Source organism: Pleurodeles waltl, chromosome 8 (genome assembly GCF_031143425.1).
Source record: "Pleurodeles waltl isolate 20211129_DDA chromosome 8, aPleWal1.hap1.20221129, whole genome shotgun sequence".
Taxonomy (NCBI): Eukaryota; Metazoa; Chordata; class Amphibia; order Caudata; family Salamandridae; genus Pleurodeles; species Pleurodeles waltl.
In genome coordinates, this window is record NC_090447.1 from 687,925,766 (window position 1) to 687,943,432 (window position 17,667).

General features: G+C 41.7%; 1 long non-coding RNA gene across 1 annotated transcript in view; it reads left to right on the top strand.

The window, feature by feature from the left end:
• The first annotated feature begins 14,485 nt into the window (after positions 1-14,485).
• The window catches only part of LOC138250216 (uncharacterized), a 173,417-nt gene continuing 170,235 nt past the window's right edge, over positions 14,486-17,667 (top strand). The window contains exon 1 of the long non-coding RNA XR_011194910.1: positions 14,486-14,994. This is a non-coding gene — a long non-coding RNA (uncharacterized lncRNA). The remainder of the gene's footprint in view (positions 14,995-17,667) is intronic.

The window sequence follows — 17,667 nt, forward strand, 5'->3', positions numbered from 1 at the left end:
CGAAGATCTTTACTAAAAGTTTTAAAATCCTTTACTCTCATACAAGTGACTCTGATGCAGATGTGTAGTGTGCAGACCGAATGGTTACAAAGATACCTGAATGTGAGCATCAGTTACTTCCTGTTCTCTCAGCGCTGACAAGGATCTGGGGCCATATATATCAAAGATCCATTTTGCACTTCTTAAATAGCGGATTTTAAGAAATCGCTATTTAAGAAATGCTAATTGGGATGTATGAAATTTGCGATTCGGTAATAGCGATTTCTTAAAATATGCAATCGTCATTACCGAATCGCAATTAGAGAATGCGACTCCATTCACCCCTATGGGCCCTTTAGGCCCATAGGTGCGAATGGTTTTGCATTTCCCAATTTGCGAAATTCCCTATTTGCGATTTCCTATTTAGAGAACCACAATTTGTGATTCTCTAAATGGGGTCGCAATTTTAAGGAATCTCTATTATAGCGATTCCTTAAAATTGCACAGCGAATGCCTTTCATACATCTTGAAAGGCATTTTTGCATTGGTAAATGGACGGATTTTGCGATTCGCACCGTTTGAGAATGCAAAATTGCTTGATACATCTGGCCCCTGGTGTGTTATTCGGAGTCTGCACCAGCCATGCTCTCTGTGTAAAATGGCACTTGCTGTTCAAGGCACTTGGTCGGATTGACAGTGAATGTGTGAGGGTAATGTCCGGATTTGTATATAAATTGCCTTTTGCGGGAGTGGTGGGACAGGGTTCTCTGTAACAGAATATAACATATTTCGATGTATATGTGAATATGAGAATCCTTTATTCTCCAGTGCCTCTGGGACGAGAAACCGGCCCCTTCAAATATAACTAAGTTGAAAGGTATGATGGGGTGAAGATGGCATGCTCCAGAATTGTCTCCAGAACATCACTGTGGGTCTTGTTAATGTTGGGATACAGCGCTTATTTTCGTTCTATTTATTTAGGGTCTGAATCCAGCGGTAAACAATGTTCTCAGGATTTGCTAATTACAGGCACTGGCTGCAGCTGTAGGGACATGTGATTATTCTCAGTATCGAAGCTGCGGCAAAGTATTTTCAGCAAGCAGTGCCTAAATATTTACTCTAACATACTATTTTCCAAACCACCCTAAATTATGAACATTACACAATTTGGTGTGGATGTGGAGCCTTTCTGTAGCACTTAAACCCTTAACGTTTTAAGTATGTACAAGTGAGGTAACTTCGCTGCCATGTTATCAGTGTGAATATGTGTGGCACTTCTGTTTGCAGTGCGCCAGTGTGTGATGTTTTGTGCCCGACTGAGTGGCAGTTTGACACAGTCGGTTAAACAAGAAGTCTGTCTATTTATCCAGGACTCTTTTTTAGGTCTGGCGTTAGCCAAGACCTTTTTTCCCTTTCACAAATCACTTAGATATACATACAGAGGGCCTTTCAGCCAGTCCTCTTTATCCATTGGTCTATTATGATGCCATTTGCATTTTGTTCCTGCCCACCACAGAATACATTATGGTGCAATAGGTCAGCTTCCCTCATTGTGAGTGACAGCATTTGCCTATGTACAGGCAACTCCACCTGGCAGAGGAGACCACACAATTAAGTTTTCTTACTGTAATCCTGTAAAATTGTCATGCAACCAAATGCACGAACATTCACATCAGTTATAGGAGCACATTTCTTGGTTTTAGTCAAGTCAAAGTCAAAATTATCTTTACTTGAAATGTCGATGAAATCCATCGAATGTAAACAGATAAAATCCTAAAAAACAATATCAAAAACACAAAACAATAAAATAGATAATTTAAAAAACAAGACTTATGTCGATAAAATACATGGTTAAAAATCAAGACATTTTTGATAGGACACAGCTGCCTTAAGAAAACAGCTCACTCGGAAGCAAACGTCTTTGCTGAACAACCATTGTAAAAACCTAAGAGCAACTGTACAATTGTAAAATGATGTAGTGTAAAAAGAGGCAATAAGTAACATATCCTAAAAGGTTTATACAAACTGTAAAAAAGCATACGGTGCAGTAAGGTGCATTAAGGACTGAGTGGAGACATTGTCCCCGCGAGAAACACAACATGTTGCATATAGTACTCGTCATTAATTTTATCAGGAGAACTCTTCCCCAGTTGTTGGTCACAAATGTTAAATATGATTCAAAACGATCAGTAGTCTTCAAAAAGGAATAATTCCTCACGTGTGGTTTGCTCAGTACTAGGCACTCTCTTTCCAAACTGTTTATCAAGAAACAGTTGCATTGGAATGGTTTTGTCAGCCCTACATATGGATGTGGGATAGTCGAACAAACTAGTCTTCTCCAGAGCAGCAAAAGTGTGTTTTACATAAGCAAGCTACAGAATATCCAGGCCCTTAAAACACACAATCAGGAATAATGTTATGAGTAAAAGAGGCATTGTGATTGTCCCAAACTGAGAGCCACAATAGAAAGGGCCCTAGTGTAATAAAGTACTCAAGGTACGGTAGAGCCATCTCTTCATGACAAATAAAGTGAGGCCTCAAATGAGGAAGAGAGAGAAGATGCCTCCAAAATCAATTCTCTTCGGCTTGAATCAAACTACAATCGCTATAGCTCCAAATACCACACCCATAACTAGCAACAGGGACACATTGCTTAAAATAAGCATCACGGAGAGACAAAATAAGCTTGCATCCTACAGATTTGCAAATATCAAGAATGGAGCAGATAGCTTGCTTGAATTTATAATTTCTAAATTGGACATTCTCCATCCATGAAACATTAGAGTTGAAGCAAGACCAAGATAGGGGAATTTAAAAACACTATTCATGCAATTCTCAGTTGCCAGTAGTGTGTGCATCATGTGACATTTAGGGCCGCAAGCCACGATCTACGATTTAGTATAATTTGTGTGCAGATCAAGATCAGATGTTAAATCCATTAAAGCGTGTACCAAACTTCTCAGGACTTTTGGTGTCCATGCTATAAGTACAACAGCGTCAGTATATAATAGTAAGACTATGGAAACAGAGTTAATTTGCAGAACATCAGGAGTAACAGTGCATAAATGAATGCGAAGCTTGTTAGTATATAATATAAATAGGGGAGGAGCCAATACACATCCTTTCCTGACTCCACATTTTAAACCAATAGGGTCAGATAATTCACAGTTAGGACCAAATCTAACTTGGCACTTAAATGGAAATGTAAATAAGTCAAAAAATGCACAATTGCAGTGTTATAATGGACGACCAACACTGCTGAAGTAGTAGAAGAAGATGTAGTCTTTATTCAGTGAGCTCCTCACTTGCCATCCAGAACCATCGACCAAGCAAGCCCTCATCAACATTCTAAGGGAAGCTCCCGGTTAATCCATTGTCTTTACATTCTAAGGAGACACTGGAGTATACCATTTGGGAGTTTGTACTGTCTAGAGGCTGTAAACTAATTTTGTTAATACCCATCCAATAACCCAAATTGAACATCAATTTGTCATGAACTTATTTACAATATAATTACTTAATATGCTCAGTTTATATGCCAATATAAGCAACAGTAAGAGACATTACATTTAATCAAGATTATAACATATCTCCCTTCCTTAATGTTGAAACACGAAGTCCTTGTGCCATTGTGGATTTTTATGGTCCTGGCACTTCTGTTACGGTCCTGTACATGACCTGGATCAGAGACATCCTCTTCCCTGTTAGGGTTCAGATCCAGATATACTGCAGGTTCTTGGAGGTCCACAATTCGGTCCATGCTTCAAACCCTTCCATCCTCCAACTTAACTACATTTTTACGAACATCTATGATTCTCAACGGCATAGAAAACTTGCTGTTCGTACTCCTAGTGGGAACTGGAAGTTTAACCTTGACCCATTGCCCGACCACCCATGACCTGTTCATAGTACTGTGTTTATCATTGTACCATCTTCTGTATTTCTCCTGATTCTATCGGGCACATTCTGCCGCTGTTTTGCTTTCCTTCTCTTATCTTATGACCGAGCTGATAAAACTTCTCTGGAATGCACTTCTCAGTTTAAAGAAGAGATTTATTATTATTATTACTTCACCATGATGTTCCTGAAAGATGAAATTAGTAGGTTGGAAGCACACGTTTAAAAGTAGTTTCAGCAGTGAAAGCAAAATATATCAAAGTACTCTTCAGTTGCAATGTACACAGCAAATACATGGGATTATATTATAACATAACTTCAAATCAAAGCATAAAAGTCAAAATTGCATCACCGTAGGGCCTATCACTCCGCTTCATCTTTTTAAGGGCTGCAAGTTGATGACTCCGGTTCAACTGCGAGAAAGAGATTTTCCACCCAAACGGGAGACAGGCAACTGATGTCCGTTCCTGTCTAAAGTCAAGTTCCTTCTCCCCTCGCTGCTGCCCTGGGCCATCGTTCAAGCTCAGTGTGGGAACCTAATGAACTTGGAGAGTGGCCAGTTCTCCAAACTTCACTCGTTCCCACACTGTATTGAGAGGTAAACACAAAATCTACGCTCTCTAATCATCTAGGGTTTGGTGAAAAACACAGCTTGGTCAACCATGTGGAAAAACACAGCTTGGAAAAACACAGCTCATCTGCAATGTCTCAACTGCAATGTCTAACGCCATGTTAAAGCCAATAGGCAGCTAACCTAAATACCAAATGATTACTCTAATGCCATGTTAAAGCCAATAGGCAGCTAAACTGAATAGAGAATGTAATGGCTAATGCCATGTTAAAGCCAATAGGCAGCTAACCTGAATACAATATGTAATGTGCTACTGGTGAACATTGAGCAACTAATATGTGCAGTGGTGAAACACAAAGTCATTGGTCAAACACAATTAATAGCATAACACTCCACCCTATGACCAATGAATTTTTGTTTACATACCTCCTATTTCAAACAAAAACAAAAAACAAAAACAACAAAAAAAAAAAAAATTTATAAGCAAATCAGATTTGAATGATAAAAGCAATCACTGTAAAATAATGGAAGTGGATTAACATATTGATCTCATAACCTTTCACATCAGATACATCTACAATGAAAAGACTGAAATTTATATACTCTGATTGGGATAATAGTGTTTCTAAAACAGCAAGTTGATGTAGCATGAGTTCTACTCATGTAAAGGTACACGGTCCACCTGAAAGGTTTGCTGGAATGTAAGTGAAAGTCAGAGTTCCACATGAAAAAACACAGACAGTTAACTGGTAAGGTTGCTTAGTTCCAGTGGAAGAATGTAATCAAACAAGTTGACAAACTTTGGGGGTTATTACAACTTTGGAGGAGGTGTTAGTCCGTCCCAAATGTGACGGATATACCACCAGCCGTATTACGAGTTCCATAGGCTATAATGGACTTGTAATACGGCTGGTGGTATATCCGTCACTTTACCGTCACTTTTGGGACGGATTAACACCTCCTCCAAAGTTGTAATAACCCCCTTTATATTGATCCCATGTAGAACTTGAACTGAAGGCCTCAGTTGCGCAAAATGGATTCATGGGGTTTGTACTTTAATCAGTCAGGTTCAGGTTGGGGGTTCGGTACCTCCCCCGACCCCACATGCACACACCCGAAGGGAGACCACACAGCACAGTCATGGTCAGTGGCGAGTCGTGGTAGGATCTGCAAAAGAAAAAAGTATGACTTTTCTTGCAAATAACATTTGTCATCTGAAATGTGCCCTTCCTCTTCCTTTCCTTGTTTTATAATCAGCAGGACGTTATTGGGGCCCTTTGTTATAATTTCTGCAGGTTCTGGAGGGTCACCTGGGGCTTCAACCCACACCTTAGCAGTGAGGTTTTTATCTGCTGCACCACAGCTTCCCTTTCCTTGCACTGTCAGAAGGGCTGGGGCAGACTCCTTCTTTACAAAACCTCCATTCACTGCACTTATGACAAGTTGGGCAATTCTGTCTCCAATCTGTATGAAGGAATCAGATTATTTTCTAGTTATCAGCATAATTTTGATTTCTCCTTGCTAATCTGCAGCAATCACTCCTCCTAAAACCTGATCAATTTGCCATATCTGTCCTGGTAACTTTCCTCTCCCCAACTGATCTTTGACTGTTTGTGGGACAGATCGCTGTTGTGCATGCTGACAAATAGGACATTGTAAAATCACAGTTTTTATCAAATCTAGGGGAATGTGCATCTCTCTAATCTCTGCCCACCTGTAAGTGGCTTTTTCTCCCAGATGTCCACATTTCTGGTGCACCCACTTAGCCATCCCCACTAAGTCAGAATTCTGGATGGACACTTCAGACTCTGAATTTTTCTCTTTAACATCTGCAAGGGAATTGAACCAGTTATGTACAAGCCATGTGGAAAACCAAATGGCTAAACCATTGGCAGTGAACCAAGAAGCAGTGTAAAAATGACACATCTCAAGCAGCTCTTGATTTAAAGTCTGATACACATTGTACAACTCTGTTCCTTCTCCTGTGGTAGACAACAACTTTTCAGTCAATGAATCATTAGAAAAAACAAACATGCTTTTTATCCTCAGGGGACACGAATTCAAATGGTGCACTCAATTTTACTGGTGACTCTTTTACCTGTGGTACTCCCTGCACCCTCTCCTCATCCTGAAAAGGGGTTTGTGACACCTGTTCATGTATGGCTGCAGTGACTCTAGCCCCGTCTTGCATGTACCAGATCCAGTGTGTGATACTAGCCTCCTGTGCCTGTCCTATACTGTGAGATTTAGGTGAACTCATCACCCACTGCATGCTTGATATTTCAGGTTTCAGAATTACATTATCATTTAATGTCATTTTCTCAGTATTCACTAGAGCCCAATAACAAGTCAAAAGCTTAATCCAAAGTTCCAGGGGCACTCTTGTCCTCCCCTGTTCCTGATTTACATGTAAATCAGTGTTTCCCTCTTGCACTGCGCAGAAACCTAAAGTCTGAATTATTTCATTTGCCAAATCAAAAGCGTGCAGCTGCTCATGTTTTTTCCTAGTTACTTTGTACCAAAGTGTTAAGATTTCACTCAGATGAGGGCTATACTGTTTCCAAAAATCAAACAAGCTCATGAAACTCGGTGTCTCTTGCTTAGTACAAATAGTAAGAAACTCTAAAATCTTCTGTTTTACTTGTGACAACATCTGTCTATTTTCTGGATTCCACTGAATTCCCAGTAACTGCACATTTTGCGACAGTACTGCTGCCTTGTCTGAATTCATTTTAAACATCGTATTTTGCAAAAGCGGTCTGAAAATACCATTCTCAACTGTGTTCACAGTGTAATCTGTTAAGGAATGCACTTCATCTGCCAACAACCGTGGGCTGTTCTGCACATCTACGCTCTGCTCGCACTGTCCCCCACTGGTAACCTTCTCATTACTGGAATGGGAAAAGCTAGATTCTACTACAATAGTTTTATAGATTTCAGCATTATCTTGCAATAACGTGTTCTGGCTAATTTGCTTAGGTACATTCTTATTTTCATGTTCTAACTGCCTACATCTCTCCTGCATTTTCCGTAAGCAGACAAAAGTATCCAAACCCTTCTGTCAAGAACAAAAGGAACATCATTTCTTTCAAAAGTAACAAAGCACTCATCCCAAGACTCACAAAGTCCTAATAAACAAGAAAACATGTTTCTCACAGCACCATAAGGCAGTTTAACTTCACATGCATTTTCAAACATGGTCTGCCGTGCTTCTTTAATTCTCTAAACAACAAAAAACAATTACACTTTTAAATAGTGCACTTCCAATCTCTAACTCCAACTCCCTGACTGCCGATTAACGCCAAAATGATTTGCTTTCCTTCTCTTATCTTATGACCGAGCTGACAAAACTTCTCTGGAATGCACTTCTTAGTTTAAAGAAGACATTTATTATTATTATGACTTCACCACGAGGTTTCTAAGAGTCAAAATTAGTAGGATGGAAGCACACGTTTAAAAGTAGTCGCAGCAATGAAAGCAAAATATATCAAAGTACTTCTCAGTTGCAATGTACACAGCAAATACATGTGATTATATTATAGCATAACTTCAAAGCAAAGCATAAAAGTCAAAATTGCATCACCATAGGGCCTATCACTCTGCTTCATCTTTCTAAGGGCTGCAAGTTGATGACTCCGGTTCAACTGTGAGAAAGAGATTTTCCACCCAAACGGGAGACAGGCAACTGACGTCCGTTCCTGTCGGAAGTCAAGATCCTTCTCCCCTCGCTGCTGCCCAGGGCCATCGTTCAAGCTCAGTGTGGGAACCTAATGAACTTGGAGAGTGGCCAGTTCTCCAAACTTCACTTGTTTCCAGACTGGATTGAGAGGTAAACACAAAATCTATGCTCTCTTATCAGCTAGGGTTTGGTGTGAAAAACACAGCTTGGTCAACCATGTGGAAAAACACAGCTTGGAAAAACATAGCTCATCTACAATGTCTCAACTGCAATGTCAAACTCCACATTAAAGCTAATAGGCAGCCAACCTAAATACCAAATGTAATGTCTAATGCCATGTTAAAGCCAATAGGCAGCTAAACTGAATAGAGAATGTAATGGCTAATGCCATGTTAAAGCCAATAGGCAGCTAACCTGAATATGTGCAGTGGTGAAACACAAAGTCAATGGTCAAACACAATTAATAGCATAACAGCCGCCTCCTCCCTCTTCTCACAAACCAGTTCCCCTCCCTTTATCCTATTAGGGTTGAGTTTGGTCCCAGGATGCCTTCCTTTGAGAGACTAGAATCGTGACACACCTGTGACTAGATTAGTAGTATGGTAAGACCACAACATTTGTTTTAGTGCTGATTCTCCTGACACACCCGAAACAGAAGCCATTTGGAGACACTCATTAATCATTCTATTAGCTCTTTCAAAAAGCCCATTCGCACCGGAATTGTACAAAGCACTTCTAAAATGATGAACAGCCCATCCCTTGAGAAACTTCTTCATGGCTTCGGAGGTGAATTGCACCCCATTGTCGGTGACAATCATGCTGGGAATCCTTTCTCTCATGAATGCTTCCATCAAGAAGTCAATTGCATCCTGGGTAGTTATTTGACTCACAATTTTGATCATTGTCCAATGTGAATGGTAGTCTACCAGTACAAAGATATTACGTCCCCTGCCTCCCAATTGATTAACAGGTCCTAAGATGTCTAGTCCTAGCTTATCCCAAGGGTTCGCGGGGACACTCACAGGTGACAAAGGAGCCTTCCGTGTCATGTTCGTCTTGTCGTTCATGGCACACATGACACAATCTCTTACCACATTCTCTACTAATCGATCCATTGTGGGAAACCAATATGTGGCTCTTAATTTCTTTTTTTGTAAGACTTAGGGGGTCATTATGACCTCAGCGGTCTTTTCAAAAGACCGCCGAGGCCGCGGGAGACAGAATACCGCCATTGCCGGCGGTATTTCTGTCTCCCTATTATGACATTTCCGTTGGGCCAGCGGACGGTAACAGTGTTACCGTCCGCTGGCCCAGCGGAAATGTCACATCAACATTGCAGCCGGCTCGTAATAGATGTGCAGCGGGTGCAGTAGCACCCGTCGCACATTTCACTGCCCGAAATTCGGGCAGTGAAATGCGCGACGGGGCTATGCATGGGGGCCCCTGCACTGCCCATGCCAAGTGCATGGGCAGTGCAGGGGCCCCCAGGGGCACCCCAAGTCCCCTTACCGCCGGCCTTTCCATGGCGGTGTGTACCGCCATGGACAGGCCGGCGGTCGGGGACTCATAATCCCCAGGGCAGCGGTGCTTGCACCGCTGCCCTGGGGATTATGACCGCCAGGCGGAATCCTGGCGGGAAAATGGAGGGGCCGGCAGTATGGCCGTGGCAATTCCGCCACGGTCATAATTGCTGGCGGAACACCGCCAGCCTGTTGGTGGTGTTACCGCCAACATACCGCCGGCCACCAGGGTCGTAATGACCCCCTTAGTCCTAAGTGCCCTTCATGCGCTAACCCTACCAGTTTGTCCCACAATATGCAGGGAGGTACTGCTCTCTCACGTCTCATTACCATGTCGTTAGAGATGTGCAGCTCCGATCTGACATCCCAATACCCCTTCAAGTCATCTTCTAAACCTTTAGGTTTATCTGGCCAGCCATTGATTCTTTTATCCTTGAGCAACTGCAACACACAGTCTTTCCTAGTTTCTTCCACCCATTCCTCTTTTGTGAGTCCTGTTAGTTCCACTAGCAATACAGGTTCTAGTGCATAATTCCCTAACTCTAGGGTCTTACTCTCCCCCTCAGTCAGACTTTCCCTTGGAGATCTGGACAAATAATCAGCCACAATATTCTTATTTCCGGGAACATACTCCACCCCGAAACTGTACCCCTTAAGGCCCATCATCCACTTGGCTATGCGTGGAGTGGCATGATCTCTCCCTTTGGTGGTAAAAATGTTGGTGAGAGGTTTATGGTCTGTCCTAATCATAAAAGGTAAACCACACAAGAAAAATTTGAATGATTGATGGCCCAATAACACACTAGGGTTTCTCTTTCTATTGTGGAATAGTTAATTTCTGCTCCACTCAGGGATCTAGATGTGAATGCTACAATTCTTTCCTGACCATCCCCACTCTGAGACAGCATTGCCCAGAGACCTAAACCACTAGCTTCAGTTGTTACCCACGTTTTCTTCTTTGAATCAAAACTACCTAAATATGTAGACCTGGCAATAGCCTCCTTCACCTTATTGAAAGCTGACTGGCATTCCTGAGTCCACTCAAAAGAATCATCTTTCTTTAACAGAGTTCTCATAGGGGCCGTAGTAATAGCACAATTCTGCACATATTTTGCCATGTATTCCACTAGTCCTAAAAATGACTTGAGCTCCTGCTTGTTGGTGGGTGCCGGTGCCTCTTTCACTGCCACCACCAAGTCACGTTTTGGTTGAACCCCCTCTCTAGTGATTTTGTGACCCAGATATTCTGCTGATTCCATACAGATCTGACATTTCTCTCTTTTATTCGTCATCCCAGCTTGACCTAGAGCCCTAAATACTTTTCTTAAAGTGTCATCATGCTGTTCTTTAGAGATGCCATATATCAGTACATCACCCTGAAAACACATCACTTGGTTAAAGTCTTGCAAAATGCTCTGCATAATATGCTCGAACACTGCAGCTGCAGAAGCCAGGCCAAACAGCATCCTACAGAATCTAAAAGCGCCAAATTGTGTGATGAAGGAAGTAAGTGAACGAGAGGATGGATGCAACTCGACTTGGTGGTAGGCCGAGGATAAGTCTATCAAGCTAAAAAACTTGGCTGGGCCCATGGTGCTCAACATTTTGTTAATCCTGGGCAAGGGAAACCTATCTACCCAAATACAAGAATCTACCCTCAGGTCCACACAGGTGACATGCGTATACCCTTGCCACCAGGTTTACGGGCCACCACAATGGGAGCCAGCCATAATGAGCTTTCAATGGGTTCAATGACACCTAATTGCTCAAGCCTGTTTAAATCTTGTCTTAAAGTTTCCTGTATCAGATACGGAATTGCTCTGACGGTGTGGGCCACTGGGACAGCATTCTCCTTCACTTTGATTTTATGTTGGTAGGCTTTCAACAATCCCAATTTATCTTTAAATAATTCAGGGAATTCTTTCCACACACCATTCTCACAATTAGAAGCATCTACCAATAGGGCAGGTTCTTCCATGTTAGGGTCTAGCTTAATGCCTAGTTCTCTCTGATGTCTCCAGCCTAACAGATTTGATCCTTTACAAGTAAAGTATACCTTGTCTGTGGTTTGCCTATCCTTAAATGTTATTTGCATACATAAAATACCCTTCAATGGTATAGGATCGTTATTATACCCCCCAGGAGAAATGTCCGCAGGTTGTAACACGTACCCCTTCTCACAAAAACTCTTTTCATAAACACTATAATCAATGAAAGTGAATGGGGAACAAGAATCCGCAAACACTCTAACCCGCTCACCATCCAGGGTAATGTCACAAGTGGGGTATAATTCATTTCCACGCTTGACTTCTTCCGCATTTTTCACTTGCAAAACACATTTTCCCTGTAAATTATGGGAATTATGTACCACTTTCCTCTCATTACGTTCATTTTTGTCACTCTTACATACACGCATAGTGTCCTCTTGCCCCATATTTACGGCATATACAGTTACGGGTTGGGCACACAGGGTTGTTAGCTAAATGTCTAATGTTACCACACCTGAAACATCTGTTCTTACCACCTTCAAGATTTTTTTTTTTTTTAAGTAAGACTTCATGGACCCTAGCATCATCCTCCAATTTAGTTTCTCTACATTCCTGTTTGGATCACGATCTGATTTCTTTCACTTCATCTTCTACAGAAGTGTGTCTGATTAACTTCATACACCCTGCTGTGTGCTCAATACCCTTTGCAACATCCACAGCTTCCTTTAGGGCAGTATGTAGGATCAAGGGTTTTTTCTGTATTTTGAGATTGTTGGTGCATCTCACTAACTGATCCCTAACTAATGAGTCTTCGAGGTTACCAAATTCACAGGTGGTGGCCAACCCCTTTAAGCATGCGATGTAGCTAGATACTTTCTCGTCCTTGCCCTGTGTCGTACTAAAAAACTTGTGCCTCTCTAAAACTATATTAACTCTCAGACCAAAATGTCCTTCTAATTTCCTAAATGTTTTTTCATAATCATCTAAACCATCACCTTCCTCATCCTCCTCCTCTGAATCTGTTAAACTCTCATAGTCCTTCCGTCCATGGATACCCAAATTATGTAAGAGAATGTGCTGCTTCCTTAAGGGCGTGAATTTCTCTCCACCTATGGCTATCAGATACGAGTCAAATAACTTCACCCAGACCTTCCAAGGTAGACTCGGTTCACCCATCTCATTCAGGAAGGGAGGTTGTTGAGACATGCTAGCTGCAGCCATGACTAAATACCGTATAAATTCTGCTGTGTCTAGGAAATTCAGAAAGATTCAGCTCTTAACGATTATAGTCACCAAAGGTAAATATCCCTGGTTTTTGCCTTCATCTGGAACTGGATCTTGAGTGTGTGCAGGACACTATCCAGTTGGCTCCCATTCTGCTATGGATCTCAATCTGGAGTAACGAACATGCCATTCTTAATAGGGATATCTTAAGGGATTGTTTGGCTTGCGACAATGCAAAGAATATTCCCTGGTTGACGCATATAAGGAAGATGGCTCATGATCTGTAGCGGCCTGATTTGTTTGACTACCCTGAGGGCCTGACTAGTTGTGATAAGAAATGGGCTAAGGACAATTTTTGGAGAATCCAGGAGACCAAGAGGGAGGGGGAGGCCTTAGGGAAATAATCGATCAGGGATTTTATCATGTTGAAGATGTGGGTGGGTCCTGAGCGATATCTCTTAGAGATAAAGGATGTGAGGGAAAGGTCTCTTATAACTCGATTCCGTTTGGGGATCATTAGAAGTAATCTGTGCTTCCCGCTAGGTCAGTATGGGGAAAAATCTATTAGACTTTGTCCCTGTGATGGGGTGTCCCAACAGACCCTGTCCCATTTTACATTGTTTTGTGTTTTTTATGCACCGTTTAGAACTAGATTTCTATTACCTCTCCTAAGGCCCAAGGGTTTTGTGCAATATCGTCCTGCTTTTATGTGGTTGCAAATGGCCTCTGATGTATTGGTGTGGAAGGGCCTGGGATCATTCCTGAAGGGAGCTATTACTTGGCGTAACAATGTAGAGTTTTTAAAATGATTTTACTGTTTTCTATGAATGAGGTTTTATATGTTTATATTTTTGATGGATGTTTTTACATTATATGGTTTTACTGTTATATTAACAATTGTATTGGTGTTTATTTGCTGTAATGGATTAATTTTTTTCATACCGAATAAAAGACTTCTTCTTCACCAAAGGTAATACATTTGGCAAAATTTCTATGGGGCACGACAGCTTAACAAGGGAACTAAACCTTGGCCTGGAAGAAATGGTTGTGATCCTCCCTATCCCACCACTGACTATGAGTGCAGCTGACCAACTCTACACATTCCTGAACTGGTTGAAGGCAATAATTCTTCCTTTTAAGTTCCTTGAAACATTCATGCGGAAACAGTCTTATCTGGGTACACTTACCAAACTAAGATCCTTGTTCACTGCTTCCCGCCTTCGAACTATGGAACATGCATCTCACACCACTTAAGTCTTTATAAATGGAAAATAAGTAACCCACTACAAAGGAATACAGTTTATAAATACGTGTTTCCTTCTTGGTCCTTTTTGAATGGCACCGTGTCCAAGAGCTGCTCCTCACAGCTTCACCGTAACCGCTGACGCGCCACAGCCAGCATTTCAAGGATCGTCAAAATATGCTTTGCTGTGAATCCACTATTTTTCACCTATAACACACGCTGTGGGAACTTTCCTCCTGTCATAGGCTCGCTCCGCCTCCAGGAAGGAGTTTGCAGTTGATTAGAATGGGCAGGTCTGGCCTTAGGGAACGCCCATTAAAGGAACGCCACCTCAACTCTGCACTTCTCCTTCACATAGACAGTGAGGAAGGCTCGCCTTTCCGAAGACTGGGCCAGTCTAGCTTTTAAGGAACGCCCAAAAGCAAATGCTGCATCACTCCACGACCCTTCCACTCGTAAACAGCAGAAAGGCGCGCCTTTAGAGAGACAGTTCGCCGCCTTTCTTCCTGTTGCTCAGCCTTCTGTCACCACGTATGTGCCAATTCAGGGAAAGAGGAATCAGGCCAAACGACCTCCCCGTTTCCACTGTAGAGCTTCCTTTAGTCCCTAGGGACTCGTAATACTGGAGCCAAGAGCACCTTCGACGGTCAACACTGCAGAGCAAATACCGGGGTCTCAAGGTGATTCTCGGAAAGCAGAAATGGCAAATAATTCAGGGGCGAAGAGTTCCACTGTCCACTGCACAATATCCCATCCTTGTCGGCAAAATTAAGATGTTATAATGGACGACCAACACTGATGAAGTAGTAGATGAAGATGTAGTCTTTATTCAGTGAACTCCTCACTTGGCATCCAGAACCGTCGACCAAGCAAGCCCTCATCAACATTCTAAGGTAAGCTCCCAGTTAATCATTGTCTTTACATTCTGAGGAGACATTGGAGTACACCATTTGGGAGTTCGTACTGTCTAGAGGCTGTAAACTCATTTTGTTAATACTCATCCAATAACCCAAATTGAACATCAATTTGTCATGAACTTATTTACAATATAATTACTTAATATGCTCAGTTTATATGCCAATATAAGTAACAGTAAGGGACATTACATTTAATCAAGATTATAACATGCAGCATCTACACCTGCCGCCAACAAACCCATCCATTGTTTTCTACGGTTATGTTGTCAAAGGTGGGCGATAAGTCAATAAACACAAGATATAAAGGTGTTTTCTTGGCTACACTGTACGTTCATAACAGCAAATTATGATTGTTGCATGGTGCCTATGTTTTGCCTGAATCCATATTGTCAGGGAGACAGAATATCTTTATCATCACACCATTCTCTTAATCTATTAAAAAACACTCTGCCCGTTACAGCCCATTAGCTGAACTTTAATTAAACTGCACAGGGCCCAGAGATTGGTACAACGATTTTCCTGTGAATGAATCTCTACCAAACAATTCAAAACATTACCCAGGTTATCCCTAAGAAATCCCCCTCAGAATTTAGCAGGATCAAGCAGGCGGTAAGCGAGCCTGAGGCCACTGTGTAAGGGAGATGGATGCAAAACTGATTCTTTCGAGCCCCCAGTGAAGTCTATTGGTTAAAATCAGGTACCGGTCAGAGGATTATGATCACTAAATGCTGATTGTATTATCTCGCTGCTATGCAGATATTGTGAAAAGCCTTGGGTTATGAAACAAAAATCAATGGTAGATTCACAACCCCGTCCTTGAAAGTATGTACTCTGTGTACGATGTGTACAATGTCATAGACAGAATCATGCACAAGATCACGATCCAAAGCAAGGGGCCAGATGTTCGACCTTTTTTTTTTGCGACTCACAATTTGTGATCCGTTTGCAAAATGTACAACAGTGTGAACCACACTGCTTGCGATTCTGAAATGGGTCGCAAGGGACCTGCTCATTAATATTCATGAGTCAGGTCACAATTTGTGACTCGTTTGCGAATGGCCTCACTCACAGGGATGGTGGCCTAATTGGCTCATCAGACCACCATGTCTGTGACTGCTTCTCAATAAAGCAGTTTTCTTTAATGCTGCCCGTTTTCCTTTCAGGAAAATGGGTTACATTTCAAAAAGAAAAATTAAAGTATTTCTTGTAATTTTTTCAGAGTAGGCAGTGGTCTGTGGGACCACTGCCTGTTCTGAAAAAATATTTTTGCATGCATTCACAATGGAAAAGAGGTTCTTTAGAGATCCCTTCTCGTTTGCAGATGGGTTAACACCAATTTGAAATTGGTGTTAACTGGAATTGTTTTGCGATTGCAGTTACAGTCACAAAAAAATTATACATACCACTGAAACTCGCAATTAGAAAGGGACGCCCTCAGGACGCCCTTTCCAAATTGCGATTCGCAATCCCTATTTTGCGAGACAGTAACTGCGTACCAGTTCGCAAAATAGGGATGGTACTTCATACCTGGCCATTTTGCGGTCTCAAACGGTGATTGTCTCCTTTTGTGACCTCAGAAGGGTGTTGTACATCAGGCCCTTAATGACTTTACTCTTCACCTCTAAAATAAAAAAAAATCACAACTGGTGCTCCATCATCCCAATGCTTGCCACTAATGTCCTAGAATGGATAGCCAAGTTTGGCGTTAAAGTCCCCGCAGATCATGATATTGCAGTCCAAGGCAGCCGATTTAGAACTAAACATGAGTTTGTCTATAATGCAGAATAAAATTCTAAAATTTCTGTTCTCATTATTAGAAAAATCATTGTTATGTAAATGAATAATATAAAATGTAAAACTGTGAGAATCAATAACTTCAAGCATCTGAGCCTCTGGGTAACTAAGACTCATTAGAGGTATTTTGACCTTGACTCCGAGATTAATTCATGTTAGTAACCCTACCTTGGGATGTCCTGAGGTAGACGGTGTAGCGGGAATGGAAAAACAAGAATAGCTGTTAAGGGCTACTAGGATATAGTCCAAATTTCCTGCAAAATAATAAAGTCATAATGTACTATCAGAGAGTGACATTAATTGTTACACAGTTTGCTGTTAACCCCAGCAATGTTCCATGACAGGAAATAAAACTTGTGAAAGGAATCCCTAAAGATCTTATGGGGTGGTAACCTATGGGCCGAAAGAGGGGCCACTGTTCTGTTGGAGCATGAGTAGCCACGCTTTACAAATACTGATTGATTGAATGATATAAGACAGATGTCAGTAGTAATAGCCCCTGTAGCATGAGTGCAGGTTTCCTTCCAAACACCCAATACCTCATTCAGTGCATGTTCTTCTGACATCCTATAGACAAAGGATCAGTCATGCCTACCAGTTAATCACACCCCTCCAGCCCTTCAAGGTGCCAGAATTTGTTACTTAAGGCAATCCCCGGAAGGCCGGGTATACAATGCACACGAATGTGGCTCATAATAGGAGCAGAACCCAAAACTGATTCAAACAGTGACGGCAAAACAGGTGGCTTATAAAAATAGCCCAAGGGAAAGGCAAAAATCTGAGAGTTCCCAGGAAGAGAGAGTTTTGGACAGGTTAGAAGGTTATGAACAACATTCAAATCTCTAAAATTCACCA